This window comes from Magnolia sinica, chromosome 18 (genome assembly GCF_029962835.1).
Source record: "Magnolia sinica isolate HGM2019 chromosome 18, MsV1, whole genome shotgun sequence".
NCBI classification, from domain to species: Eukaryota; Viridiplantae; Streptophyta; class Magnoliopsida; order Magnoliales; family Magnoliaceae; genus Magnolia; species Magnolia sinica.
Genome location: NC_080590.1, coordinates 44,831,603 through 44,839,585, shown reverse-complemented (window position 1 = coordinate 44,839,585; position 7,983 = coordinate 44,831,603).

Sequence of the window (7,983 nt, the reverse complement as noted above, 5' to 3'; positions counted from 1 at the left end):
CAGTTCTATATGGAAGTTAGTCTCTGCCTATATACAATGAGCAAAGACATATATTACATGGAAGGTGGGAACAGAACAATCTCTTTAACAGATCATGCTACAGTCTGATAGCACCACGAAGATTCTATATATTACAAAAGATAACGAAGATAGAAAACTGTATCTACGCTCCAAATGGCCAAAGCCTAATTATATATTTCTCACATATAACAATGAAATGAAAAACAATCAGCTGATTCATATTATTTTCCTTATGGTGCATTGATTGAAAACTAATGATTTGAGAACTAAAATGGATGCTGAGAGGAGTACAAACTGTTTATATATAACATGCAGTACTCATTGATACAAATCATGCATGTAGATTCCTAATGGTGCATTGATTGGGAAATACCAATTACATAGGACATCATGTAGAGAACAGTTTATGTTATATTTTTATTTAGTATCGTATGATATTCTGCAAATCATAGGGCCATGCTATATGGGGATAAGTTGTATAAACTTAGCCCCAAGATTTGGTTATCCACATTGTCGTTTTGGTTTGGGAGTCCCATACGTTGGCTGAGGAATGCACTGTAACATTTCGAAATAGGAAGGCGCTTTGATCTGTAGCAAAAAACAAACCATTAATAAAACAAACAACATGTGTGGAAGATCTTTCATGGTGGACAGAGAGGATCTTCCACTTTGAAAGCCTTGGGACATCCAAATTTGGGCTGATACGATCAACCGTCTAGATCGCCAAACATGCCCCTTTCCTAGGTGAACTATCCATCTGAAGATTCAAGTAGCTACTCCTCCTGAATGAATAGTGCCGAACCACACAAGTGTGGTTTCATAAAGGCAGCAGTTCGTTTTAAGAGCTGACTTCGGCTGGCATCCTTTGCATGTTACACATGGCGTGTGGGACAATTAGAGGTAGCCAAGGACTAAACGTCAGTAATGTCTCTACATTCCACAACTGGTAAGGAATAAAGAGAGGAGCAACGACTACCCCGTTCAGGCAAAATATGCGATGAGTAGTATATCCAAAGGTCCATAATAAAAGGCAACATTATAAGAAGCTACTTCTTTACATGCAACTCATCAGACATGTCTCCTTCACAAAAGCTGTACTGAAAGTTGGCGATGGCTGAACCATTTTATCTTCCTCAACATACCAACGAAAAACCGATCCATGGTACGAACCCACCCACCAAATTGTGAGAGTTCATCCCAATAAAATTCCGGCAACCTTCGCACCGTATTCGGTGTTTGCGCACGATCCTAAGCCAGGTCCCGCGCACCGACGTCGGCTTGGTCTGAAAGTTATATCATAGCGACCGCGTCGTCGCCGCGGTTCCAACGCCGTGACTTGCGCACTGAACCGATACCCAGGCTAGAAGATGCCGATCAGCGTTTATTCCGAAGAAACACCGCGCGTTGCGGATTTCGAGGGAATCTCTACTATTAGTCCCATCAATCAACCATTAAAGCATCCCATACCTCAAGTACATCAACCCATCTCCACCTTTTACAAAAGTCCACCATTCTTTCCACCTCACCACTCCTCTTTTCCAAATTTCAACAACAACCATACACCTTTTCACAATTTTCAACCCAAACCATCCCCCATCACTCCATCACCCATCTCTTTCTCTCTCTCTCCCTCCCTTTACAACTATCTCTCTTATTCTTTTTTCAAAAGAAAAATCCAAATCCAAGAGAGAGCACCATGAGTCCCCCATGGTGAGAAAACTTCATTTGTGAGGTCCACCTTTCCCACCCCCTTCATCTCTCATCTCAACCATCCATTTCTCATCTTCCACCATCAAAGGGTAGCCCAAGGAAGCCAAGGAAGCCAAGGGAGCAAGAAGATCAAGTGGTGGGTGTCTTAATAGGGTAGATTTTCATATTTTTAAGATGGACCAAGTGAGGCCAACCGATTAATGGTTGGATTTCACTTTGGACCCTAAGTTGTGGCCGATGGCCCACTGGGATCATCATGATCATTCCATGATGGGGCCATTCTCCATGGACCCCATCATGATGTTTATTTCCTTCCATGTTTAGGGTCATCTAGACCATTTATTTTAGTGGAGAAGGGATCTCCACCGTTGGATTTCAATTCCATGGACCCACTTGTAATGGGACCCACTTAATGTATGATTTAGTGCAAGGGAGGGCCCATAGTGCCGGGGTCCCTCCATCACACGGTCTCACTCCCTTTTTTTTTTTTTTTTTTTTATTTATTTTTATTATTATTATTTTTTTCTTTGTTGTTGTGATGATAGTGAGGTTGTGTGGCCCACTTGAATGGACCCCACCACAAGGTATGGGTTCCATCCCAACCATGTTCAAGTGAAGCTCACCTTTTATGAATGGTACCCACACAACTTAAACATGTGGTGGCCCACTTGAGCAGGGCCCACCTCACCGTTTGTGCTAGCCCAAAATCGTCCACTGACTCTGGACGCTGGATAAAGGGAAAATACAAATATCAACTTCTTCATGAGTTTTGGGGTAACCACTCATGTAGGCCCCACCTTGATGCATGTTTTCAATCCATACCATCCACTCCCTTCCCAACCATATTTTAGACGTTGAGCCGAAATATGGGACCACTCAGACCTCTGGGTGGGCCATACCGTGGCAAAAGGGGGTTTGCACCATTGAAACCTTTCCTAACCCTTCTATACGCTGAAACAGGCCCAATATTGGGCTTGTTTTGACTGTCGCGAGGCATGGGGAGCCATTGGATGGAGCAGATCTGCAAGAGGTGGACCCCACCTGCAAAATCCATGGAAAGATGAAAAATCAAAAAAAAAAAATAATAACAGCAGCAGCTGTTGCTGCTGCTGTGTCAGTGCAGCAGGCGCTGCCTGCGCCAGCGTCAGCGTCCGGGCGGACGACGACCGAGCAGCCACCCACGGCTGCAGCCGTGGGCCCCACCTCGATGATTATATGCTATCTAAACCGTTCATATGGTGGGCCCCTACCTGACGTGGGCCCACCCCAAAAATCAGCTTGATCCAAGACGCAGGTGGCCCACACCGTATGAAACCGTGGGATTGAACATTTACCTTTGAAACCCTTTTTGAGCCCACAGAAATCTTGGATCAAGGTGAAACTTTTTATCACCCTTCATCTAGGGCTGCTTGACCTTATTAAGGGTTTGGATGACATATAAACATTATGGTGGGCCCCACATGGAGCCCACAGTGATGTATGTGTTTTACCTCCACCGTCCGCCTGGACGGTGGAGCCCACTGTGTGTGCGCGCGTGCGTCTGTGGGTGGGTGCATGCGTGTGTGTGCGTGCGTGTGGTGTATGCATGTGTGTATATTTATATATATATATATATATATATATATATATATCTATATATATATAATATTATATTATATATAATATCATATGTATATAAATATATTGTATTATATCATGTTTGATATAATATTGGTGGGAGGCCCACCTTAGTTTGTTGTGGCCTGTGATTGAGGCCCACCTTGATATAGATGTAAGGCCCAACTGTCGAGGCCCATTTGATGTAATGGGGCTAATGAGTTGAGGCCCATTTGATGTGCACATGGGGCCCAATTGGTGAGGCCCATTTGATACATATAAGGCCCAGGTGAGTAGACCCATTTGATGTACATATGGAGCCCAACTGTCAAGGCCCATTTGACACGTGTAAGGCCCATAAGCTTAGGCCTATTTGATAGGTTCTGAAGCCCCCGGGTTATAGCCATTGCAATGTACGTAAGGCCCATTGGTGTGGCCCACTTAATGAAGATAAGGCCCATATGACTTGGCTAATTTGATGTATTTAAGGGCCCAATGGACGTACCTAAGGTCCATTGCAATGTGTGATCCCAAAATAACTTATGAAATGATATTTGTGGCAGTCGTGCCTTGGGAGCAATGTTGGTTTGACGTCCACATTGTAAGTGTAGTGTGGTTAAATGTCCGCATTATGACTTTCCCTTGGGCCCACTGATAGGCCCATATGTGTAATATGTAGGCCGTCTAGGCCCGTCTTCATTATGAGCATCATTCACCCCATATAACATATTTAATTCCATGATTCATGATCATATGCATCATACGTATGCTTGATATGAGAAATGACTGATCATAGCATAGCCTTCGGGCAGATTGTTTAGGGGCTCCCGTACAGGGGGTGTTGCCCTACATGAGCGCACGATACGCGCAGGATTGCTGTATGACTGGATAGTGTGATTCATGCATTTGCATCGTGTGATATTGTTACTGTACGCCCTAGCGACATCAGGGCCATAGCCTCCACAGACGCATCGTGGTTGGCAGGATTGGATACCGGAAATACTGTTCTACATGGGGTGCGATAGATATCCCTGGGTGAAAGTCCCTAAACCCTTATGGTACCAGGAGGTTGCTCCAACGTCTAGACCGAGTGGGTGCATGAGCGCTGAGTGCCGATTACCAGACGGTTGCGCTTTCCACTGTGTCGTGGTCGGTTGGAAGGGGGTGCGGCCTTACCCGCCCGAGAGTAGGGGGCAGTGCTAGGCTGAGTCTGACCAGCTCGAGGAATGGGTCCGCTATTGACGAGCCGAGCCCGATATTGGCAGGCGGATAGTGAGGTCTTTTCCACTCACCTTATTGCGTGCGATGGGGCGGCAATCTGGCTTGGAGTGTACTAGACCCCGGTGATATCCCAGATTTGAGCCGTATTGACATGTGGACTTAGTTGAGGATTTGTATGCTTGACTTGCATTGCATGGCCTTGGTATGGCCGACATCATTCTTTGCACCGCATGGCCTTGGTACGGCTAATGGGACTCTTAGCATTCATCAGCATGTTCCGCATTACTCTGATACTGCATAACTACATTATCACCTTGAGCATACACTTTCACCACCCTCTAAGCTTTCTATAAGCTTATGCACGACCGTTGCGTGCAGGTGACGTTGGGCAGCAGCGCTGAGGCCTGCGAGCTGGTTGATCTTCTTTTGGAGTTTTGGTCTATCTTCATTGTATTTCCCTTATGCTCATTGTACTTGGAAGGTTTTTGATTATAGTGGAAATGTGATGGAGTTTTTGGTTGTTGTTTGTGGGTTATGCCTTTGGTTATGCTTATTACGAATCAAACCGATGTTGAAAATCCTCCTTTTAGCATCCCAGGATCGGAATCTGGCGACATGTCTCCTTCACAAAAGCTGTACTGAAAGTTGGCGATGGCTGAACCATTTTATCTTCCTCAACATACCAACGAAAAACCGATCCATGGTACGAACCCACCCACCAAATTGTGAGAGTTCATCCCAATAAATATAATTAGAGGACCCACTCAACGCAACAAAATAACCATAATTGCAAATCGTAGAGCAATCATAACTCATACTTTTGAGTAGAGTATCATATTTGCAACCGAATACGTAGTGGTGAAGATGGTATTTGGTAGTCTAGAAGTAAGATCTAACCTTCACAATCTATTAAACCGAGAGACAGGGATGGTTAGTATATAGATTGACAGGGAAGAAGATCACCATGCATGGAGGGGAAGCATGAATGTAACAATCGGAAAGGAGGATTTTTGAATACGGGGCTAGCTCCCAGACAATCATACCTGGGTGGTGAATCCGTCAATCTCGTCTCACTGGGAAGACCATTTCTAGAACGTATGTATGAATGGAGAAGCCTTTCACAGTTTAAAACCGAGCGTTATATACTACCGTGCAGTGGTGTCCCATGGACCACCGTAAACATTTCAGACCGCAAAATCCGAGCGTCAGATGCAATCCTCAAGTACCTGCATTTGTAGTGGATTCAGTGACGGTAAATGATCCAAATCCTTCCAACTGCAGCCGCCCTTTAATTGCAGCCGAATACATTAAAAAACAAATGCTTGTGAAAAGTCATAATTGCCCATTGCAGCTCATTTACTGTTATTTGGGAAAACCAAACGGACCCAAAATGTATGATATCAATTTGATCCATTTATTTATTAGAAACCATTACATATTTCTTATCATTTTTTAATAGGCAACCATATCCTTCCAATCCATGGCATAGAAAATGGATGGCGGTAGAAAATAAGGCCAAACCAGGGATAGATTGGATCATTAAATTAATGCAATCTTTGCATAATAATCTTAGAAATAACTTCTCAAGTTAATAGACCGCTCAGATCAATCGATTAAACTATTTATCTGAACTGAGGTAACTAGGAGATCACTAGACCATTTCTCTAACAATATCCCACGTTCGACCTCAAAAGTTTCAAGATAAGCAATTAAGATCTTATATCCATGGTGAGATGTAACATGCCAATGTTCTTGATCAACTGAAATGTGCTTCACTTCTAAGAACTGAAAGCCAAGAGCGGATTAGGTGAGACCCAGCCTCACCCAAGATGGTGGTGCCCTTACTGTCGGGCCCACATTAGTGTATGTATTATGCATCTATGCCGTCCATCTGTTATTTCAAATCATTTTAGGGCATTATTCTAAAAAATGAAGCAGATCCAATTATCAGGTGGACCATATTGTAAGAAACACCGGTGATTGACCGTCCTACCATTAAAAACTTAGTAGGGCGCACATAAATATTTATGTAGTATTTATTTACCATCGAATATGTTAATAAGGTCACATCAGCCTCGATGAAGGGAAAAGTCAAATATCTGCTTGATCCAAAACTTTTATCCTGTTAAAAGATATCAGCTCCAAAACTTTTGTGGCTCATTAATGGTCAATCATCACTTTTTCTCATGGTATGGTCCACCTAATAATTGGATTGTTTCATTTTTGGAATGCCCTAAAATGAACTAGAAAACCGGATGGACGGCATACATCAAGGTGGGCCCCACGGTAAGGATCTCACCTAATCCGGCTGCTCTCATGAAAACATGCTTATGTTGTCCGTAGATGAAGTTATCCATCATAAAATTCCGCGCGAATCATGAACCAAAAGTAGCACTTAATTAATTATTTATCTGCTCGGCAAACATCTTTCTGACATTTAAAAATGAAGAATATTGAACGGTCCTGTTTCAACAAACAGCTGTCCACGAATCAGAGGTTATGATCGTCCATTACGATCTGATCTTGGGGCCGTGAGTTAAAGACAGCGGATCCCACAATTTAGCCGGTTTAATTAGTTATTGTATGCCGCGTGTATAATTTCTAAGTGCTTGCGTATCAAGAGTGGATTGCGTGTGCTCCTCGGCCACTGGAAGTTGCTGTTGTCGGAAGGTATGTGGGGACAACATAGATTCCCTTGATAAATCCACTCCGTCAGTTAGTTTCTAAACCTCGAAATAGGCATAAATCTAAAGATAATAATGCATATTAAAAACTCAGAAGGATCGCGCCACAGGAAACAGTGAGAGTGGAAATGTCCACCGTTGAAATATTTCTGGAGCCTACCATGATTCTTATATTCCATCCAAGCCGTTCATAATATTATTAACACGGGAATAACTTTATTTGTAGATATAATCCTGATTCAAGAATTTATTTGCTCACAAAAAGTTCCAATGATGGACGCTCAGTCCATGCTGTTTCCTGTTGTGTGGTCTACATGAGTTTTTAATATATCTAATTTTTAGAGGAATTAACTATGTAAAGTTTATAAACTAATGGACAGAATGGATTTCTCATGTTCAGCGATCACAGTAACTTACTGTGGCCAGGAGCACAGGTAATCCGCGGCCGGTAGAGTATCATATCACTCCTTTTTACATTCAATACAGCGCGTTGAGACGTTAGAATATTGTTCTGGTGATCTGGCGGACTACACAATCAATGTCTACTGACTATCTGTCGTATATGCAGACATGATAGATATGTTAGAGAGATGACCATACTATAACTGGGCCCGCTTGATGTTTGGGTTAGATCATCTTAAGAGTGGGTCCCACATAAAAATGATCCTATATCAATTACAAAGCTTTCCATCCGTCTAAAATAATGGATACCATTAACGTTCCCAATTTCTGCAAGTGCTGCTAACAGATG